Source organism: Mustelus asterias, chromosome 19 (assembly GCF_964213995.1).
Source record: "Mustelus asterias chromosome 19, sMusAst1.hap1.1, whole genome shotgun sequence".
NCBI lineage: Eukaryota > Metazoa > Chordata > Chondrichthyes > Carcharhiniformes > Triakidae > Mustelus > Mustelus asterias.
In genome coordinates, this window is record NC_135819.1 from 76,581,809 (window position 1) to 76,601,919 (window position 20,111).

At 40.9% G+C, this 20,111-nt stretch overlaps 2 protein-coding genes across 4 annotated transcripts in view; one reads left to right on the forward strand and one right to left on the reverse strand.

The window, feature by feature from the left end:
- Positions 1-20,111, reverse strand: part of taf3 (TAF3 RNA polymerase II, TATA box binding protein (TBP)-associated facto) — a 199,504-nt gene that overhangs the window by 113,229 nt on the left and 66,164 nt on the right. The gene's annotated exons all lie outside the window — the stretch shown is intronic.
- kin (Kin17 DNA and RNA binding protein) overlaps positions 1-20,111 on the forward strand; it is a 157,839-nt gene that overhangs the window by 13,934 nt on the left and 123,794 nt on the right. For both annotated transcript variants that reach the window (XM_078235927.1, XM_078235928.1), the window contains exon 3: positions 383-514. The gene's annotated coding sequence lies outside the window, so the exon portion shown is untranslated. The remainder of the gene's footprint in view (positions 1-382; positions 515-20,111) is intronic.

Consider the following 20,111-nt stretch of genomic DNA (forward strand, 5'->3'; position numbering starts at 1 on the left):
AGCATCTTACCCAGGACCACTCCCCACCCTATCCCTGTAACCCCACACATTAACCCCACTAATCCCCTAACCTACACATCTAAGGGGTAATTTAGCATGGTCAATTCACCTAACCTGCACATCTTTGGACTGTCATGTGGCACCATCTGTGTAGAAGCTCTCATCATGGAATACATAGTGGCTTGCATTATGCAAAGCAGCCAGGCAATAGACTGGCCTAGAAACTATTGTTGGTTACATGAATTTGATGTTTCAGTATGGCATTTTGTTGTCCACTCTTTTTGCTGAGCTGTTAACCTAGTGGAATTATAACAGTGACAGTAGGGTGTAATGTGAACAAGTGTTCATTATTGATAATTTTATATCTATTATATTGCCTCAGATTTTAGAAAGATTTGTGAAAATCACTGAAGGTGTGGCATAAGCAAGATACCTAATTGAAATCAACTTTACATAATGAAGCCAAGAATCAGGCCTGCAAATCATTCCACCTTCACAGATTACATAGCCATTGGTAAGTCACCGTGTTCTAGTGTAGTATTCGCCTTTAATATTTTTAAATCTTTAAAGCTTTATATCGAACAACCAGATGTTTCAGTATAAAACACAGGATAAAAATGGATACTTGCATACTAAGTCTCAACTTGGGGAATCCAGTTTGACAGGTTATGGATGTTTAACCACTGGGCTAGCTTTTCAAAATTTAAACCATAATCATAATCTCACACTTTTCTCAAAATTTAGTATGAAAGAAATCAAAATGTGAACTTATCCATCAACATCAGCTACATCAGGAATGCTATGAAGTGCCCACACCTCTAAATGACTGAAGAAATAATAGAGAGCAGCAGCAAATAAACTAGTATACATTAAAATGTTCACTTAGAGTAGAAACAATAATGCAGTGATGGTAAAACCTTTGGCATACTCACTCAGAATACTGCTTTGCGAATTTTCATTATGTCCTTCAAGTGCCTTGCTTAAATGTTCTTTCCGCTGCTGATACAACCGTTAGTTTGGACAGTGACGTCCATTTAAACTCAATATTAGTTTTAATTAAGAAAGTAAAAAGAAAACACAGAATCTACCAGCAAATATGAACTTCAATTGCACGCGTGTACGAAGGGTTTTATTACCCACTTGTTTCAATGCTTTACCTCATGTCAGTGCAAGCACTGACATGGCAAAACATTTAATATAGATAGTTCACCATTGCTCAATTATACTTAAAATTGGTCTCAGAAAACAATTGTTTAAGATGTTGCCTGACTCAATCTATTTTGACTGGGATACAAAGCTGAAATGCCACATCTCAGCTTGTGTTATCCTGATGGCAGCAAAGTCTAATCACACATAAAATACACAGGTGAAACTCAATAGTTTTTGAGCATGCAATGGACAATTCTTCAGTGATTAATATTTAGCTGTGAGCAGCTACTGTGCTGACCACCCTGTTGAATGAAAAATCCTTCCTTTATTGAATACCGCAGGCAATGAAGTGAACCATAGCCACTAAAGAACTAGTACAACCCTTTAGGAAAAAAAACAGAAATAACTATCACCCTCAGTGACCTGCAATGTAAAATCGCAACTCCTGTTTAGAATTGCAAATGAAACGCTGCCTTTGAATCTAAAAGATAAGATCAGTTACACCCAGCACACTGCAAAATGGATTATGAAGCGAATGGGTAAATGTATGGAAAAAGTGACCTCCATTTGACAGTGAAACACAAAATAGAAAGTAATAATGGCTGTACACTTTTTTGAAAACTCCATAAAGCCCTTGTTTCAAATTTGGGGAGGGACTATGGAATTTTTCTGCCAAATCCTTGTACATTCCTTAGAGTAATAAATGATTACCAAAATAATGCTAACCAATTTATTATGGTTTATAATGGATTCCTCAAGGAAGTATAAAGAAAAAACAGGCACTTAAAAGTGAATGTTGAAAGCAGGCATTTGTTCTTGGGAAGTAGGTAATGCTGGCAATTCCACATTTATTGTCTATCCCTGTGTCCTGAGAAAAGGGCAGTGGGAATGTGCACGCCCTGGTTACTCTTCATAAAATCAATTAACATGATACAAATTGAGATTTGAATAAGAAATGTTACGCCAAATTGTTAACCAAGTTCACTCAAAATAAATTTAAAACATTTGTAATAATTCTGGTTCCTTGAAAGAAGGGGTTTCGAGGGACTGTACAAATTCTCAGTTAAGTGTTGCATGCCTGAGCAACCAGGAAATTTAAAGCAACTTATTGCATGATTCATGTCAACACTGATTGTAGGAACCACGTACACCAGGTGTTGGCAGTTCTTTGTGACCTTTGAGTGATGCCACACTTGTTTAATTCACTTGCCCACGCAAGAGGGAATTCGGGTGCTCTTGGAGTTCTATGAAGGAATCACCTTTCAAAAGTTGGAGTTATGCAAAATATTGTTCCTTTCATTACATAGAACATTATGTCTGGGTGTTATTAGAGACAAAACAAGATATAGGAACAGAACATCTGAACAAATATCTTTTCAAGATTGCATAAAAGAATGAAAGACAAAGTCATTAATAACCATCGCAGCATCACTCAATGGGTTTAGTCCTTTTCATTTTGGTCAGGTATTTTGTCTGAAGTTTTATTTTAGTATTGACCCTTTTTTCCAGCACAGAGAAACAGATTTACAACTTAGTAACCTGAAAAATTGGTGCTTTGATCAATTATCATTATGTGAAAGAAAGTTGAAGCACTTTCCTCTGGTTCATTTACCAAAAACAGATTGTCTATTGCAGTCATATGGGAGAGCAAACTACTTAACAAAGCATTACGCAAAGGATTCATTTTATGTCCTAATTTAGATGGGTGGGAAAATATTTGAATATCTTATTTCATATAATTTATTTACCGCAGAATTATGGTTGGTGTTTAGCATTGGAACTAGTTAAAAACTTGCACCTAAGCCTTAAAATAAAATGTTTACTCATTTTTGCCCCATATTTTCCATGCTGGAAAATGGTTTGATTGGAATTGGGTACTCTCCAGTACCTCATCAAAATGCGTAAACAAAGACACAGGTAAGTAATTCAACTAAGCAGCATTGCTTTAGCATTCTTTCCAGCAAGGACTGCATGGAACTTGTCTGGGAAATTTAAACTTCCAATGGGCCTTTACCCTGCACTGGAAACCATCCAATACTCTGATTTAAGTTGGAAACTATGGATGGTCCGACTCTCTTAGTAGAATAGTTAGTTACCCAGGAAAAGTTAGAAGGTTTAAAACCACTTCTAACTATACTAGCGACTTACCCCACCCTCTCCACTGAATCCGCCAAATAACTCTCGTGCCCCACCTACCCATCCATCCCAACCATCTCCCCACACCCCTAGACCACCAACCACCCCTCCACCGCCCAACACCCCCTCTGATCATCCAACACCCCCGCCTGTTCCCTGAGCACTTTAACTCCTCATCCATACCTTAATACTTAACCTTTCCCGAGCTTCTCAAAGTGGCTGAGACCTGGTGTTGCAAGTAAGAGGGCGTAGCTTCACTTTCTCCAAGGCTGCTGCCCTGGACAGGAAGTCTAAACTTGCAGTGCTGCACATTTCTCACCAGCCCTGGGGCAGAAGATTGGGTGAGAAATGGGCATCTCCTGACCTGGATGAGTATAATGCAGCGGAATGGCAATCTGAGGGGTTTCCCACTCCACGGAGGTTCTAGCCCATTAATGTTTTTGCATAAACTCAGTCATGCTATACCATGCTCAAATTAGCAGTTAGCCTCAATTTTTCATGCACAAATACATTAGTTAGTTACCGGTGCCTTACAACTGGGCGCACAGGATCAAGCAGACGACCCAGGATGCATTGCGAAGATGCGTGGGAGTTTAAGACATACCCACTCTTAGTTCGATGTCGATAACACTTCAAAATGGCGCCCACCCACACTGACAATTCACTTTTAGATTTGGCGCATAAGTTGACGCTTGTTTTCGAAGGGATTATCCATGGTTTCAAATGTCGACTCATATGCCAACATCTATGGTGTATCAAACCATGTGGCAGCAATCCCCCTTGAAGTCCTCATCCAGTTACCAGCATCTCATCAAAGAGAGCCTTCTTAGTACTACTGTTTTGGCCCCAACTTACACCTTTCTTCAAGCTGTAACCTAGATCATAGGTGATCCTTCAATCCTTAGCTTAACCATATGAATTCATACTGGTTGCAGATATTATTCACACAGCTACAGAAATGGCTGATCCGTTATGTTGCAACAAGGTAGAATGCTGAGGAAAAGAAGCAGTGTATTTTCCTAAAATTGAGTTTGATCTCAGCACAAATGCAAAGCAAGCAGTCATGTATGTATCTGAGACAAGTAGGATGGGAATTTATGACCCAGTTTAACATGGGACTAAACGTTTATGTCTTTATAATGAAAAATACAGCTATTTCATCACACAAAGCAAAAAGTACTTGAAAACATCAAATGTTTAACAGGTTGATTACCATCTGAAACAGAAAGGGACGGTTAACATTGCGGATGTGACACTCAGTTTTTATGGGTCACAGTTGACTGTTCTTTCAGATGGTGATCAATTCACTTTTCATTTCCCGCATTTTCTGCTTTTAGTTAAAATTCCAGAATTAATGGCTGGAACTTGCTGACGTGATATTCAGGTCCCGCCGATGGCACACCCCCCGCCACAGGTATCATGGCACCGAGGGGTGCATTCAATGGGAAACCCCCTTGACAATGGCGGATCCCACCACTGGCCAATGGAAGGCCACTTCCGTGAACTATGTGGTGGATTGCGCAGAAAATCCTGCCCAAAGTTTTTCCAATTATCCATAGTTTATCAACTGAATTTTGTTGTAAAGGATAATGGACTGCATCCTGCAACTCTCTCGTTTCCTTCTCTATGAATGGTATGCTTTGTCTGTATAGCGCGCAAGAAACAATACTTTTCACTGTATGTTAATACATGTGACAATAATAAATCAAATTAAAGTTATAAGTGAATTACAAGCCTATAATTCCATTGAGGGGTTCAGATAATATTCAGCTGTTGGCGAAGATCGTGGTATTTCATTTTTTTTTAGTGTTTTTTTTCACTGCGTAGTGACCCATTTGACTTGGAGCTTCGCTCAAAGTCATTTCAATTTGAAAAGACTACCCTGTGATTGAAAAATGGGCATTAACAGTTTTATGGTACACAGCATAACGGTATAATGGATCTTGTGAGTAACTTAATATGATGGCAAGCCTTTGAGAAATATTGTAATATACTGTACTATTTTTCCTGCAACATGCAGTCGCAAAATAAACTGTTAATATTCAGATACTCATTTAGGCTAATAGCTGAATGGTCACTCTACGATAAATATTGTAGTAATAATGTGCAAACTATTTCACTTAATTTAAATCATAGGAAAGGTACGTGGGAATAATCTTGCTACTGGTGTGATGTTTATTATTTTAACTGAACACAGTTAAAAACAAACATATACTTAGATAAAGTAGTCTTTTCCAAAGTATTTACGTAATCATGGTAGCTTCCTTTGGCTTTGTTACACAATCTCTGCAAATGGAAACCAATTGTCTCTTTTATACTGTAAAGCACAGCATAATTCTTGATCTGCCATTACTGGCGCTGTAACACCAGTCTTTTGAAATGCAAGGTCCCTGAAGCAGACATGCCTCCATCTACTGATTGTGCTTACTTCAGCTCCTCCAGTGAATGCACTGCAAATTGATCGCTCGCCGCTCCCAGGAGCATTTTCAAGTCTTCTCACTGCCATTTCACTTCAGCAAATTATGCTTAATTTCATTGTATTTGACCACGCAAATGAAATTTACTCTAACTGGACACTTCCTTAGACCATGACAGGCTTTGTGGCAGCGTCTCTTTCTCGTTGGTTTATCAGCACATTTATCAGTGCATTACTACCAGCGCCAGCTCTATGAGGCATAACAGCACTCTCAATACTTTGTTTGTATTCAGCAGACTAGCCTTTGCATTCAGTGCTATTACTGTTACTTTTATACATTACTAAATGAACTCCTGGCTGCACTGCAATGTAATCTCCCACCCACATTTTATGCTGCGATTAAATCCTATCTTCTAGCCCCTCTGGTGATAGACGAAAAGCTGCACTGTACCTTTTCATTAATACAGTAATTCGAGTCTCCAACATATTTATTTGTCACAGCAGTATAGTGGCAAACATTATTGAACATTATTATGCTTCAATTCTCTTGCATGGTCTTTGGACACTAAGGTTTCAGAACTACATCATCTTTAGTTGCATTATTAACTACATGTCCTAGCTGCTCAATCGACAATACTGATGACACAGTCAGAGAGACAGGTGGTCCATCATGATATACCCTAGTTATAGATATAATACTCCATATTGTGGAAATTGAATTTCTCAGTAATCAATCGCAGATTGTTGATTAAACATCTTGTGTGAATATTATCACATATCATGGATATAAAGTACAAATCAGCACGCCCTCTCTGGAGTCAAATTGACTAAAAACACGTTAAAACACCTACATAAAAAAATTAATTTAGAATTGAATCGTAACCGATACCAGTGAGTTGCTTTAAACCTCAATTTCAAGGCTGTGCTGTATCTAAACCACTCAACCTTTGCTTTTACAGTATGCGCCACCCGAAAACCTCAACAAATCACTTTCAGGATCCTTGTCACACATCTATAATTCTTTATTATTTTTGTATCCCTGATAAAGTAAGGTTTGTTTCAGATAAACAAATAGCAAAAGACTGCTGCAATGACATTATTCCACAGTGTTTAAGTCTTACGATTTGTATTCAGATATTCTTTTGACCTGCAATGTTCAAACCAAAAACAAAAACAAAATGAAACCTCAGACACCCTCTCATTAACAATCAACTCATCAACAAACTAGTATGTTTTAGTAAACAAATATTAGAAATGCTGCTCATCCTCAAGGAATGTTACAATTTTACAGCATTATCAAAAATGGAATTTGAAAAAAGTGTTTCAATCAGTTTATACTAAACTGGCCACAATAATCCAGAATATGGAACAAAATTAAAAGTCTACCTTATCCTTTTGCAAAGTTTGCGTCCCGGAAGCCCTGTAGATACACAGGTCAAGTATGAAAGACAAGTCATTAAAGAGATTAATCACATATCCTTTTCCTTAAAACGCAAAACCTATTTTTCTTTTCAACGGTTATTTAGAAATGACATTAGTCCGATGCATTAGAGGATGCTGCAGTTCTTTTTCACATTAAGAGCGCCTGAGAGTTTCAGACAAGACTTTGCCTGTTCACCTAACTTCACAGCATCCAAGTTTATTTGTGCAATAAATACGCTGTTTTTTTGCAAAGAAAGTTGGTCTGATTTGATTTATTATCACATGTTTTAGTATACAGTGAGAAGTATTGTTTCTTGCGCGCTGTTCAGACAAAGAGTTTGCCATACACTTGCTGCTGGTAGATCCACACTGACTGAAACCTAAATGTTGCAGCCACACAAAGAAAGATGCATTTCAGTAGAGCGCAGCTTGACCATTCTAATTTAATTCAGACACCATTATCACATTAAGTTGAAAAATCCTTCAAATTTACAGGTAGAACACTCTATACCTCTAAATGTTCCAAACAGAACTGCAATGATACACTTTATAGTTTTTAAAAATTTGTTCTAGGGATAGAACATAGAACAGTACAGCACAGAACAGGCTCTTCGGCCCACGATGTTGTGCCGAGCTTTATCTGAAACCAAGATCAAGCTATCCCACTCCCTATCATCCTGGTGTGCTCCATGCGCCTATCCAATAACCGCTTAAATGTTCCTAAAGTGTCTGACTCCACTATCACTGCAGGCAGTCCATTTCACACCCCAACCACTCTCTGCGTAAAGAACCTACCTCTGATATCCTTCCTATATCTCCCACCACGAACACTATAGTTATGCCCCCTTGTAATAGCTCCATCCACCCGAGGAAATAGTCTTTGAACGTTCACTCTATCTATCCCCTTCATCATTTTATAAACCTCTATTAAGTCTCCCCTCAGCCTCCTCCGCTCCAGAGAGAACAGCCCTAGCTTCCTCAACCTTTCCTCATAAGACCTACCCTCCAAACCAGGCAGCATCCTGGTAAATCTCCTCTGCACTCTTTCCAGCGCTTCCACATCCTTCTTATAGTGAGGTGACCAGAACTGCCCACAATATTCCAAATGTGGTCTCACCAAGGTCCTGTACAGTTGCAGCATAACCCCATGGCTCTTAAACTCCAACCCCCTGTTAATAAAAGCTAACACACTATAGGCCTTCTTCACAGCTCTATCCACTTGAGTGGCAACCTTTAGAGATCTGTGGATATGGACCCCAAGATCTCTCTGTTCCTCCACAGTCTTCAGAACCCTACCTTTGACCCTGTAATCCACATTTAAATTAGTCCTATCAAAATGAATCAACTCACATTTATCAGGGTTAAACTCCATTTGCCATTTTTCAGCCCAGCTTTGCATCCTATCTATGTCTCTTTGCAGCCTACAACAGCCCTCCACCTCATCCACTACTCCACCAATCTTGGTGTCATCAGCAAATTTACTGATCCACCCTTCAGCCCCCTCCTCTAAGTCATTAATAAAAATCACAAAGAGCAGAGGACCAAGCACTGATCCCTGTGGCACTCCGCTAGCAACCTGCCTCCAATCCGAAAATTTTCCATCCACCACTACCCTCTGTCTTCGATCAGACAGCCAGTTACCTATCCAATTGGCCAACTTTCCCTCTATCCCACACCTTCTCACTTTCATCATAAGCCGACCATGGGGGACCTTATCAAACGCCTTACTAAAATCCATGTATATGACATCAACTGCCCTACCTTCATCAACACGTTTAGTTACCTCCTCAAAAAATTCAATCAAATTTGTGAGGCACGACTTGCCCTTCACGAATCCGTGCTGACTATCCCGGATTAATCCGCATCTTTCTAAATGGTCGTAAATCCCATCCCTAAGGACCTTTTCCATCAATTTACCAACCACCGAAGTAAGACTAACCGGTCTATAATTACCAGGGTCATTTCTATTCCCTTTCTTAAACAGAGGAACAACATTCGCCATTCTCCAGTCCTCTGGCACCATCCCTGTGGACAGCGAGGACCCAAAGATCAAAGCCAAAGGCTCTGCAATCTCATCCCTTGCCTCCCAAAGAATCCTAGGATATATTTCATCAGGCCCAGGGGACTTATCGACCTTCAGTTTATTCAAAACTGCCAGGACATCCTCCCTCCGAACATCTATTTCCTCCAGCCTATTAGCCTGTAACACCTTCTCTTCCTCAAAAACATGGCCCCTCTCCTTGGTGTGAGCATCGCTGGCAAGGCCGACATTTATTGTTCACCCCTAATTGCTTTGAGATGATGATGAGCTGCCTTTTTGAACTGCTGCAGCCCAAGTGGTGTAGCTGCACCCACAGTGCTGAGAAGAAGGGAGCTCCAGGATTTTTACCCAGTGCACTGATATAGTTCTAAGTCACGATGGTGCGATTTGGAATGGGGCTTGCAGGTGGTGGGATTTCCATGCATCTGCTGCCCTTGTCCTTCTACATGGTATAAGGTGCAAGTTTGGAAGTTGCTATCGCTGGAGCCTTGGCGAATTGATGCAGATGGCACACATTACTGCTACTGTGCATTGGTGGTGGAGGGCAGCTGGGGTGCCAATCAAGCAGGCTGCTTTGTCTTGGATGGTGTTAAGCTTCTTGAATATTATTGGAACTGCACTCATCCAGGCAAGTAGAGAGCATTTGATCACACTCCTGACATGACTTCTTCAATTTTAGTGATATACTTGTCCTTCCTATGCACAGTACAACATGGCATTGCCCATGGTAAATTGCTGAAAAATTGCTGGAAAGTTGTTTTTAAAGAACAAGAACGTCATACCAAGTGGTCATTTATCCCGTGATAACAAAGCTCCTAATAAATGTCCCCTCTGGATTCTTGCATATGAATCAACTAAATTTAGTACATGATCAAAATGTTTACTGTTATTTTTAAACTGCAGAAGTATTCAATATTTCATTGATACAGAAGGAATAGAACAAAGCTCTGTTCTTCAAGACTCTGGTCATTCTAATATATTACAAAGAACTACAGCTTGAAAGTATTCAGGATAACATGTTTATTTATGATGCACATGGAGCCCCGTGGTTACGATGATCATCCAGGACAAAGCAACTGCTTAATTGACACCCCATCAACCACCTTAAACATTCACTGCTTCCACCACCACCAGCACATGTGGTAAGGGTGGGCATCCATCTGTAAGATGCACTGCAACAACTTACCAAGCCTCCTTCGACAGCACCTTACAAGCCACCTAGAAAAAAGGCAGCATGGTATGTCAGCACCACCACCTGCAAGTTCCCCTCCATGCCACACACTATCCTGACTTGAAACTATATCGCCATTCCTTCACTGTTACTGGGACAAAACCTTGGAACGGACTTCCTAAGAGCACTGTGGATTCACTGACACCACAGCAGTTCAAGAAGGTGGCTCACCACCACCTTCTCAAGGGCAATTAGGGATGGACAATAATAGCTGGCCTCATCAGCCACGCCCAAATCCTATGAATGAATTTAAAAAAATCAATTGTCATTTAATTTTCCTTGTTCTTCGCCATAAACAAGGGTTTTGAGGCTGCCTTGGGTCTTGCTGTTTAAGATAAAAATAGCAAAGCATGAGAATTCTCAATGTTGCAGCAGGGTTACCACTCTGAAGTAAAGACTCTGAATTGATTGCAATTATAGACCTGATGTCAAATAACACTGATATCCACAGCCAATCTCATTAATACTGCCTCAAATGGTTTCCTTCAAGCCTGGAAATATCTACCACAGAGCCTATGGAAAGAGCCACTATTACTTTCATGAAGGAGATGTTTGATATTGTCAAGATTGGTGACATTTGCAATTTGTATATTATCATCACCATTGCAGTTCCAGAGTCTTTCAAGATGTTTGATCTCGGAGTCCGTGGGTTCTGACTGGAAACCCTGGTTTCGAATCAAAGCGACCAGATGTTTATCAAATCTTTTCTGAAACTTGAGCTGGAAAGAGGATACTGCCCAGAATGCAGACAGTAGTTCAATATCCCTCAAAGCAAATTAATATCTTGGTATAGGCAAAGTTAGTACTCTGCAGTGTTTAGTAACTCTTAAAACCCAGTACCAACCTATGCATATCTTTGGTAGCTTGACTTGATGCTGAAACTGTAAGGACATAAAAACTTAACCAATTTTGTACTACTGAAAAATGTTGAATGTCATTTTACTGTCTTCCTCAATTACAACACATCCAGAGCCAAGCTACGTGGGAGAGTTACCCACCTGGACTTCTCACAACCTGACTTTCCTCCAAATGCCAGAGATTACTCTGATTTCATGTGATGATTGAACGCCACTAAGAAAATTTACCTAACCGATGGAGATCAAAAATATATTCCAACATCAACTATTAAAAAACAGATGTAGCTGTCCTCTTTAGTTAGAAATGAAGGATCTAATATCCAGAAAGAACTTTTTTTTATTATTAATTTCAGCCTCCTTCAGAGACCTGCCATTTCAGGCCTCAAATTTGCTGGAGCACCACTCAATAATAGGCCCTTTGGAACTCCCCCCTAGTTAGATCAGTGATTGACATTTTTTTTCCAGTCATTCTTACCATCAGAAGGCATCAGAGAACGGCTGAGTAAACAGGAGAACATAATTAGCACCCAATTTTCTGGCCTTTATTGCCTCCAGATCGACGTCCAGTACTAAACAAGATATTGATCAGTGCTGAACTCCATGAAGACAAAGCTGACAACAACTGAATAGGTTTGAACTAAAATGGCTGGAATCCTGCAAGGTTGGAGGTATTAATAAGATTCTCCCTATCCATCTTTGCAAACTAGATGGGAAAAATAGTATTTACACAAAGTACTTCCCCTTACACTTCCTTTGAGGGAAAACATGCAATTTACAAACATAAAAGAATCTCAAACCAAACAATACTTCCATCCTTTCATTTCCCAAAGAAATTCTCTAATTATGTCATCCACACTTTTCAAAAATTCATTTAGGTAATGCGAGCTTCATTGACCAGGCCAGCATTTATTGTCCATCCTTAGTTGCTCTTCAGTGAACTGACTTAGAGTCAGAGGTTTACAGCATGGAAATAGGCCCTTCAGCCTAATTTGTCTATGCTACCCAGTTTTTACCACTAAGCTAGTCCCAATTGCATGCATTTGGCCCATATCCCTCTATACCCATCTTACCAAAGTAACTGTCCAAATTGCACCCGCCTCTACTACTGCCTCTGGCAGCTCGTTCCAAACACTCACCACCCTGTGTGAAAAAATTGCCCCATTGGACCCTTTTGTATCTCTCCCCTTAAACCTATGCCCTCTAGTTTTAGACTCCCCTATCTTTGGGAAAAAATGTTGACTATCTACCTTATCTATGCCCCTCATTATTTTATAGACCTCTATAAGATCACACCTAAGCCTTCTAGGCTCCAGGGAAAAAAGTCCAAGTTTATCCAGCCTCTCCTCATAACTCAAACCACCAAGTCCTGATAGCATTCTAATAAATCTTTTCTGCACTCTTTCTAGTTTAATAATGTCCTTTCTATAGTAGGGTGACCAGAACTGTACACAGTGTTCCAAGTGTAGCCTTAGCAATGTCTTGTATAACTTCCACAAGACATCCCAACTCCTGTGTTCAATGTTCTGACCAAGCATGCCGAATGCCTTCTTCAGCACCCTGTCCACCTGTGACTCCACTTTTAAGGAACCATGAACCTGTACTCCTAGATCTCTTTGTTCTGTAACTCTCCCCAGTGCCCTACCATTAACTGAGTAGGTCCTGTCCCGATTCGATCTACCAAAATGCATCACCTCACATTTATCAAGATCCCATTGCAATCCTAGATAACCTTCTCCACTATGCCGCCAATCTTGGTGTCATCTGCAAACTTACTAATCATGCCCAATAAATTCTCATCCAAATCATTAATATAAATAACAAGTAACAGTGGACCCAACACCGATCTCTGAGGCACACTGCTGGTCACAGGCCTCCAGTTCGAAAAACAACCCTCTACAGCCACCCTCTGTCTTGTGTCATCAAGCAAACTTTGTATCCAATTGGCTACCTCACCCTGGATCCCGTGAGATTTAACCTTATACAACAACCTACCATGTGGCATCTTATCAAAGGCCTTGATAAAGTCCATGTAGGCAATGTCTACACTGCACTGCCCTTATCTGCCTTCATGGTTACGCCTTCAAAAAACTCTAGGCATTGATTGAGGAGTCAAGATTGTTACTAGCCTTTGACCTGCTCTGGTGTCCACAGTATTTATGTGACTAGTCCAGTTCAGTTTCTGGTCAATGGTGACCCCCAGGATGTTGATAGAAGGGGTTTCAGCAATGGTAATGCCATTGAATGTCAAGGGACAATATTTGGATCCGGTCTTGTTTGAGACGGTCACTGCCTGATATTTGTGTGGCATGAATGTTACTTACCACTTTCAGCCAAGTCTGGATATTGTTAGGACTTGCTGTATGTGAACCGCTTCAGTATATGAGTCATCGCGAATGGTGCTAACATTGTGCTGTCATCTGTGAACATCCCCATTTCTGACCTTATGATGGAAGGAAGGTCTTTGGTGAAGCAGCTGAAGATGGTTGGGCCTAGGACACTACCCTGAGGAACTTCCACAGTGATATCCTGCAGCAGAAATGATTGACCTCCAACCACCATAACCATCTTCCTTTGTGCCAGGTATGACTCCGACAAGTGGAGAATTCCCCCGATTCCCATTGACTCCAGTTTTGCTAGGGCTCCTTGATGCCACCATACTCAGTCAATGCTGACTTGATATCAAAGGCAGTTACTCTCACCTCATCTCTGAAGTTCAGTTCTTTTGTCCATGTTTGAATCAAGTTTGCAATGAGGTCAGGAGCTCGTGACCTTGGTGGAACCCAAACTGAGCATCCATGAGCAGGTGATTGCTGAGTAAATGGCAATTGGTGGCATTGTTGATGACTCCTTCCATCATTTTGCTGATGATCCATAGTAGGCTGATGGGACAGTAATTGGCCGGGTTGCATTTGTCCTGTTTATTTGGATTTGATCTTGATTTGATTTGATTTATTATTGTCACATGTATTAGCATAGTGAAAAGTATTGTTTCTTGCGCGCTATAGAGACAAACTATAACGTTCATAGAGAAGGAAAGGAGAGAGTGCAGAATGTAGTGTTACAGTAATAGCTAGGGTGCAGAGAAAGATCAACTTAATGCAAGGTAAGTCCATTCAAAAGTCTGACAGCAGCAGAGAAGAAGCTGTTCTGGAGTCAGTTGGTATGTGAACTCAGACTTTTGTATCTTTTTCCCGACGGAAGAAGCTGGAAGAAAGAATGTCCAGGATCCTTAATTATGCTGGCTACTTTGCCGAGGCAGCAGGAAGCGTAGACAGAGTCAATGGATGGGAGGCTGGTTTGCGTGATGGATTGGGCTACATTCACGACCTTTTGTAGTTCCTTGCAGTCTGGGCAGAGCAGGAGCCATACCAAGCTGTGGTACAACCAGAAAGAATGATTTCTATGGTGCATCTGTAAAATTTGGTGAGAGTCGTAACTGACATGCCAAATTTCCTTAGTCTTCTGAAAAAGTAGAGGCATTGGTGCGCTTTCTTAACTATAGTGTTGGCATGGGGGGGACCAGGACAGGTTGTTGGTGATCTGGACACCGAAAAACTTGAAGCTCTCGACCCTTTCTACTTCGCCCCCACAGATGTAGACAGGGGCATGTTCTCCATTACGCATCCTGAAGTCGATGACAATCTCCTTCGTTTTGTTGACACTGAGCGAGAGATTATTGTTGCCGCACCATTTCATCAGATTCTCTATCTCATTCCTGTACTCTGTCTCAGCATTGTTTGAGATCCGACCCACTACGGTGGTGTCGTCAGCAAACTTGAAAATTGAATTGGAGGGGAATTTGGCCACACAATCATAGGTGTATAAGGAGTATAGTAGGGAGCTGAGAACACAGCCTTGTGGGGCACCAGTGTTGAGGATGATCGTGGAGGTGGTGCTGTTGCCTATCCTTACTGATTGTGATTGAGAGTTAGGAAGTTCAGGATCCAATCGCAGAGGGAGGTGTCGAAGCCCAATCAACAGAGTTTGGAGATGAGTTTCGTGGGAATAATGGTGTTGAAGGCTGAGTTGTAGTCAATAAATAGGAGTCTGACATAGGTGTCTTTGTTATCTAGGGGTTCCAGGGTTGAGTGCAGGGCCAGGGAGATGGCGTCTGCTGTGGACCTGTTGCAGTGGTAGGCAAACTATAGTAGCTCCAGTTAGTTTGGGAGGCTGGAATTGATTCGTGCAATGACTAGCCTTTCGAAGCACTTCATAATGATGGATGTCAGAGCCACCGGCCGATAGTCATTAAGGCATGCGGCTTGGTTTTCTTAGGTACCGGGATGATGGTAGTCCTCTTGAAGCAGATAGGGACCTCAGACTGTTGTAAAGCGAGGTTGAAGATGTCTGCGAATACCCCCGCCAGCTGATTCACAATGGAACTGGGTGCTCATCCGGGTACCCCATCTGGGCCAGTCGCTTTCTGTGGGTTGACCTTCGACAAAGCTGCTCTGACATCTGCAATGGTGACCCCAGATACAGGTTCATCTGGGGTTTCCAAGATGGAGGGCATACTCTCGCTGACCACTTGCTCAAAATGGGTGTAGAATGCATTCAGCTCATCAGGGAGGGTTATTGTGTACAGGACATAACCTGGGCAATTTTCCACATTTCTGGGTAGATGCCAGTGTTGTAGCTGTACTAAAATAGGTTGGCTAGGGGGTGTGGCAAGTTCTGGAGCACAATACATCGTATATTGTCCGAAGCAATCAGCCACTTTTTTTGTTTTCCAAAATACTTCAATTTTTTCCCCAAAATACAATTTACTCTGTACAAAAAAGGTTAATATTTACTGAAAAAATATTGGAATAGATTAATAGAATCGTGAGTTGTAAGGAGATGGTCTAAGAGCAAAGAAAGTAAAATATTTATATTAAGATATTATCACAAGTAATCGTGACTGGCAAGGTTGCCAATTGTGTGTGCATACTGTACCTAGGTTTGAAGATACTACTTTAAGTTACTGCTAATATTCCATTTCTACGACTGAACTACTTTCCAAAGATAAGATTTTTTGCAACACAGTTGAGCTGCCAGTATTTCAAATTCACCTTTTTGGCACGGAGGAAGATTCAAGGCTCTGGTAGCAGCATTGGTGCTACTGGGCACATGCAGCTGTGTAAATGCAACGGTATACAAGTCATTCAAAAATTTGCATATCAGGCTGTGGAACTCCCTTTGAGGGTCCAGATAGGCCAGCCATCTGGATCCCACATTGGTGGACTGTACATGGGCTGAGAGTTCACCTGCTCATGTAAGGATAAGATGGCGACTTAGAATCTAGCACTGCCCAATTGCTTCTATGATGTGGAGATGCCGGCGTTGGACTGGGGTAAACACAGTAAGAAGTTTAACAACACTAGGTTAAAGTCCAACAGGTTTATTTGGTAGCAAAAGCCACACAAGCTTTCGGAGCTCCATCCCAGTGACACATTTCCTTTAGCAGCGTGATGTGTGAAGAGTTCAAAAGGCTGTGGTTTGTGACTCTGGAAACAGGTACACTGTTGTGTTAGTCCTGGCACCAAAGACAGGGTTACAGTCTAAGTACCAAGATTTATAACCTGTTTCACTGGTGGTGGTAAGCACTGCTGGGAGAGAATAAAAATATGGGGACGGATGTAATGACAAAGCAGTGAACAACTATGCACAGTTGTTGAAAATATGTAGGGCTTTTGGCTGCACTGAGAACAGGCTGAAGGCGTTTACAATACTAATGATGCAAAGCTTAGTCACAGCAGTTATTCTGCAAAGGCATGTAAACTATTTGGAGAGATTCTATTATCAGTTTTCCTATGGGAGACCAGCTAAACTGATTTGTTTGACCCTCCTAACTCGATGTTCTCATGGGAGCCAATTCAAATGCAATTTCACATTCAGTCAGGTTGACCAGTGAGGTAGAGATGATAAAATCACTAAATTTTTTTTTAAAAATCACCTCAATTATTAACAATGACTTAGTTACTCAGTGAATTCATGATAAGAAAAATAAAACTGAACAGGAATTAAATATCAACCATTCAGAATTTTCTTTTCAACTTTCCTAAATCCTTTGACAACATTATCCTGTATAAAATATTATCTGATACCTGTGATTTCACATGTTGTGTCATCAATAGCATCTTGAATATGTATTCATCCAATACATAACACTATCAATCTTTTCAACATATTCATACAGTGACCATAATTTTTTGTTCGAGTTGATGACTCTGTCCTAAGTCAAAAGGATATGATGACCCTTTTAGGAGGTGACCATGCACGGCAAATACTAGAAGAATCTGTCGCATAAGCGTCTGGCACATATCGGGTTAATGTGGGACTGAGCACAGTGCCGCCCACAGTGATTTAAGAGAGCACATGACCCACACCCAGGGTCTGTGTGGTGTTGGACAGAGCCGCATGCAGACAGCTCCTTGCTCGTACCCCTTACTGTATATTTGCAAATAGTTTTAAGAGTCAAAAAGACTTGCAGCTAATCTACTTCAGACTATAAAGACTTTACTAAAACCAACACCCCACAACATGGTGGTAGCTTGCTAAAGTGCAGAGACAAATTGCTAGAAGACTAAGAAAAAATTTACAAAGCATTCTGGCCTGAAAAGAATCCCCAGATGCAGGGGCCGAGAGAAAAAGTAGCCAAGATAATGCTCTAAAGAAAGTCTTGGAAGCTGAAGGCAGAAATTTCAAAATTCCCTACCACAGCAGAAGACGCGAAAGGATTACTTGGAAGTCTAACTTCCGATTGCAGAGTACAGTGAGCAATCTAGGATGCGGCAAGCCCTGAGAAATTTTTAAATAATTTGGAATCCAAAGTGCAGTTTGAAAAAAGTTGTTGCTAAAAAAAAATCTCCAAGCCGGCACTTTAAACATATGGCATCCGAGCTCCCTCTGAAAAGAACTATAAATAATTAATTGAATACTCTGGGAGATTTGTGACTTTTTAAACCCAGCTAAAGGCGAGCAAAAGGCAAGCTTTGATGAGTTCACAACTTTAAAGTAAAATGCTGAGCAGTAGAGCTCTACAGGCACCTGTGCTGGCTTTGATTAGATTTATTACTGTCATGTATTGGGATACAGTGAAAAGTATTGTTTGTTGCACTCTATAGACAAAACATACCATTCATAGAGTATATCGGGGAGAAGGAAAGGAGAGGGTGCAAAATATAGTGTTGCACTCACAGATAGGCTGTAGAGAAAGATCAGCTTAATATAAGGTAGTTCCATTAAAAAGTCTGACAGCAGCAGGGCAGAAGCTGTTCTTGAGTCGGTTGGTATGTGTTCTCAGACTTTTGCATCTTTTTCCTGACGGAAGAAGGTGGGAGAGAGTACGTCTGGGATGCGTGGGGTCCTTGATTATGCTGGCTGCTTTTCCTAAGCAGCAGGAAGTGTAGACGGAGTCAATGGATGGGAGGCTGGTTTGCGTGATGGATTGGGCTACGTTCACGACCCTTTGTAGTTTCATGCAGTCTTGGACAGAGCAGGAACCATACCAAGCTGTGATACAACCAGAAAGGATGTTTTCTATAGTGCATCTGTAGAAATTGGTGAGAGTCATAGCTGACACTTAAAAACTTGAAGCTCTTGATCATTTCCATTTCATCCCCATTGATGTAGACAAGGGCATGTTCTCCACTGTGCTTCCTGAAGTTGACTATCTCTTTCGCTTTGCTGACGTTGAGGGAGAGATTATTGTTGTCACACCAGTTCACCAGATTCACTATTTATTTCCTGTACTCTGTCTCGTCATCGTTTAAGATCTGACCCACTACGGTGGTGTCATCAGCAAACTTGAAAATCGAGTTGGAGGAATTTGGCCATACAGTCATAGGTATATAAGGAGTATAGTAAGGGGCTGAGGACACGCTTTGTGGGGCATCGATGAAAAGGATGATTGTGGAGCTAGTGTTGTTGCCTATCCTTAGTGATTGCGGTCTGTGGGTTAGGAAGTCTAGGATCCAGTCACGAAGGTAGGAGCCAAGCCCTAGGCCACGGAGTTTGGAGATGAGCTTTGTAGAAATAATAGTGTTGAAGGTTGAGCTATCTCCTTCGTTTTGCTGACACTGAGGCAGAGATTATTGTCACCAGATTCTCTATCGCTTCCCTGTACTCCGTCTCATCATTGTTTTGAGATCTGACCCAGTAGGGTGGTGTCATCAGCAAATTTGAAAATTGAGTTGGAGGGGAATTTGGCCACACAATCATAGGTGTGTAAGGAGTATAGTAAGTAATGAGATTAGCATCGCATATCAATTTTAAACCAGTGATTCAATCAACACTTTTTCCATCAGCTGTCTCTGCATAGTATTCAGAAGCAGTAAGCAAGGCTGACTTTTCCCGTCTTTAGCTCAAGGATGGCATAGTCAACTGTAGAGTTTCACCATAGCTATGGCTAAGATCAACCAACTGAACACAACCAGTGATCCATCCCGATTCTTTGCCAGTATATGGTTCAGTGCAACATATCATACATTTACCTAGTTAGCAGTTATGATTACACGTAAAGTTGGCAGAAAAGGCCCTGAGGAGCTGGTGCCAACTCAAGCTCACCATTAACTTTCATAAAGGCTTAAGGTAATTAATACTTTACAAAAATTAGTTAGATTCTGTAATTTGAATGAGTGGAATTGTTGTTATTGTATTGCGTAATTTTATCCAGTTATAAGGCGCCTACACAAAGGAAAAAATAATTGCATTGTTACACTACAAGCAATATTATAATCTTTGTTTATGGAAAATAAGAATTTGCATCCACGTAACAGCATTAATGTAGCGAAACACCCTAAGGCACTTCTTACGAAAGAGTGAAAAAAAGTAATTAGATACCGAGAACTGTAGTCATTGGGAGAGTTAATGGAGGTT